The 3,801-nt window shown below is 46.3% G+C and overlaps 1 protein-coding gene across 2 annotated transcripts in view; it reads left to right on the top strand.

Moving 5' to 3' along the window:
- The window catches only part of srgap3 (SLIT-ROBO Rho GTPase activating protein 3), a gene marked incomplete at its 5' end in the record, with an annotated part of 69,358 nt that overhangs the window by 33,808 nt on the left and 31,749 nt on the right, over positions 1 to 3,801 (top strand). The window lies entirely within an intron of this gene.

Genomic DNA, 3,801 nt, shown 5'->3' with positions numbered 1-3,801 from the left:
GAAAGCTCACTGTGATATGAGAGCTCACGTCTCCAATACCAATGGACTGTGTCCTGCCCTGCCCTGCCCTGCCCTTGAGTCTGCCACGCATTCCCCATGAGAGCAGGGAGATGATGTTTATGAATGAGATTGAGATTGTTTTCCCTCTCCAACGGCTGGTGCCTGGTCCTTTCTCCCTGTGTGAGGTATGGCCCCGGCCCAGGGAGGGGGGTGCCCAAGGGGGGGCTCCAGCTCCAGCTCCAGCAGCGGTGTGCATTTCAAGGTCAATGCCAGAGAAAACCGAATGCATCAGGGAGCAGAAAGAGGAGAAGAGAGGAGAAGGACAGATCATTATCCTCCTGCTCTCCTCCTCCTGATCCCTCAAAGGCCCGCCATCATGGCTTTGTTAAACGCCTCTGCTCTGCCCCGCTCTCACACTGAATGGCCATGTTAATGTTTTATGATAATGGAGATCCTGCCATGCCCAATCTCAGCATCAGAAATCATCCAGAAATCTAGTGTACTGTAGCTTTTTATTTTTTCAGAAGAGTAATGATATGGACTATTGTTCTTACATGTACAGTCAATTCTCAGCATAAACTCAGCAATTGACAAGGCAAACAAGGGGTATTTATTTGGTCAGAGGTTGAATAGCAGAAATCATTTCGGGCCTGCCGGGCCAACGCTGTTGTTCAAACAACATTCAGTAGATACGTACAGTATCTAGTGATGCGACTGCAAGAGGCTCATATTGATTCAAGGGCTTTATGGGGCTGATGCCTCTGGGTTGAATTATACGCAGTGAATCTGAAATGAGAAATGAGAGCAATCTCTTTAGTGGATCAGAGAGGCCATTACTCACCATTGAGACATTGACACATTGCTGGAGTGTAGAATAAAAGTCACTGCAGTTCAGTTTGGTTCATTTTGAAATCTCTGACACACTAGAAGCTGTTTGTGTAATGAATGCACCAGGCTGCCCTGCTGGTTAGCTCGTTGTAACACATTATGGTAATAGCCTGCTCTCTCCACCCAGACCTAAAATGAGCTCTAATACATGGGGTCTCTGCCTTGTGAATCAGAAACAGTCTTTTTTGACTGAAGCTCTCATGTTTTGATGGTTGTTTCATGCTAGGGTGCTTCTCTGTCATTGTAATAGTGTTTACCGCAATCGTCATTTTTAATTGAGACAGGTCTGCCGAGAGGAGGTTTTCCATATTTTTAAATTGAGAAATAACAGGAAACCAATTTGGTTTTAATTCTCAGCTCATAAAAGAAAATACCCGAAGCGGGACATTTGCTGCAACAGAATAGGAAACACGGTAGGCCTATCCTATCTCTGACCTGCCTTATTCTGCTTTTGTGTTTTTCAACATTTTGCATTAATATCATTACCAGGCTCATGTTTGCCCATTACAGTGAAATGACCTTTAGTTCAGTTCCAGTGTTGAGAAGAGGGTATGTTGACATTTTATAATGGGTTGTGTTTATAATTTTAGATATCACCCTAAAAAACAATCACAACTGTCTTTTTGTAGAATATTTTCACAAAGGAATATGTTCATAGTCTGGGAGCTTTCGTCAGTGGGGGCTCTCTGCCTCCTCCTAAGTCAAACAGCCGGAGGCTACTGTCGAAAGAGAAGACATAAGTACCCACACCTCCTGTGAGGTAGGCCCAGCTTCACCTCAAATGTTCCTACAAATTAGTTTCTGTCTTTAGCTGGAGGTCTTTTAGTCGCTCTGCTCAAAAGTTGCCTGGAAACCCCGTTGTTTTTCATTCAGACTGTTCCAGAAGTGGGTTGACAGCCGAGGGAGGAGGAGGAGCAGTGAGCTAGCCTAGTTTTCCCCTCACACTGCCTTGACTTGTTCATGTTGCTAACTCTGTCACTACCAGAATAGACAGGAGTTTGTTTTGCCTGGTATACCGTATCTTTCTTTGAAGTGTTTGCTTTACATATCTTTGTCAGTTTTCCTTTTTTTGTTGCTCTCTCAAGACTTGCGGTTCCTTGGTGTGGAAGAGTGGTGTGTTTATAACCGAACTGTCTGGAGGATATGAAGAAGTGGTACTTATGGGAAAGACTTGTTGTAAACATGACTACGATTTCACACAGCAGGCAGTCCGGTGGAAGTACTAAGGATGGTGGTTGTGTGTTGACGTAACCCTAACCCTGTGATGTTCTCCTAAGTGGACAGAGCCCTGAGAGATTAAAGGAGCCATAATGCTCTAATGCTACACAAACTGAACATTACCTACAGGAAGGGAACTAACAAAACAGGCGTTAATGTAGGTCTCTCGGTCTGCGTAACATCCTGAGGTGTGCGTGTGTGTGTGTGTGTGTGTGTGTGCGTGCATGCGTGTGCGCGTGCGCGTGCGTGTGCATGTGTGTTTCTAGTAGCCTGCCTGGCACGCCGTCGAGTTACACACGTGAGGCGTTTTAAAGATGCTGCACACATCTGGGCTTCTCTTTACGAGGCTTCAGAATGGGCAGCCGAGGCTTATCGAGGCTGGACCGCAGAAGAGTGTGTCTAACCCTAACCCCTTTTGCAGAAGGAGAGCAGCTCTGTGTACCTCTACCCCACCCCCCCCACCCCATTAGCTAGAGCAAACAGTGCTCTCCACACTGGGCAATTGGGAAACGATTCGAAGGACGCAGGGAGTAGCTGTCTGGTGTCAAGATTGTTTACAAACAGTCTAAGAAGTAGTCTGGAGGGCATTGGAGAGAACAGTCAGCGTGTCTGGCTACAGTGAGGTCAGAGTGGAGAGGAATGTGATAGAGAGTAGGCTTCAAGAGCACCATGCTGTCACTATGCCACATAGGGGGGTGGGGGGTGGGGGGGGTGGGGGAGGGGGGGGGGAGTGGGGGGTCGGGTTGTGGTGGATATGCCGAGTCTGGCCCAGATGAGCCGAACCACACACCGCCCTGGGCTCCATGAGTCAATCAGCCCGCCATTCAAAACATCATCTGACTAGCATTTGCTTTGCTGGCTACATGGGGACGTGGGGACTGGAGTAGAAACCGTGTGTGTTTGTGTGTGTACGTGTACGTGTGCATGCGTGTGTGTGTGTGTGTGTGTGTGTGTGTGTGTGTGTGTGTGCATGCTGGTGTGTATGCCAATGTGCGCATTCATGTGTTTGTACTTTCTGGGGTTTGGCCAAAACACAACAAATAACAGTTTCCATATGTCACTGTGTGAGGTTGAGGATAACATTATTTCTGTTTCACGTCCAGTAGCTTGATCTTTGGATTGAGACAGTTCTGTGAGAGTTTGAATGGTGCTATATGATGCTGCTTTGTGTTCACATTAGACTGATGTGCCTGATGACAGAGAGGCTTGGTTAATGTCCTCTCTCTCTCTCTCTCTCTCTCTTTCTCTCTTTCGCTCTCTCTGCCCCAGCAGTGGCCCTTTTGCATATTCATGTCTGGCTGTGGTCCTGATGAGAATATTGATGAGTTGCTCTTGCCACTGGGCTGGGCTGGGCTGGGCTCTCAGCATCCTGGTTCACAGACAAAGCATTCCCAGACGATATGCTTTTGATATGTCAGCTTGCTTTTGACGATAGACATTATTCTTCAAAAGCAAATTGACACTCATTCATTATAAATATGAGATGATGAATCATGATAAATTCATTCATATGAGATGCAACATGGTTCTGTGTCACCACACAAATTGAAATGAACCTTGTTCTACGAGGCTTATGATGATCAAAACTTGAGGCACCTCTTTTCTTGCTGTGTCTGGTATTGAGTATTTTTCTATGAATCCTAGGTCCTGTAATATATGCCATTAAGCAAATGCTTTTATCCAAAAGGACTTACA

This window comes from Argentina silus (genome assembly GCF_951799395.1).
Source record: "Argentina silus genome assembly, chromosome: 4".
Classification (NCBI taxonomy): domain Eukaryota; kingdom Metazoa; phylum Chordata; class Actinopteri; order Argentiniformes; family Argentinidae; genus Argentina; species Argentina silus.
The sequence above is the reverse complement of the archived record's forward strand: the minus strand, read 5'-3'. Positions and strand labels throughout refer to the sequence as shown.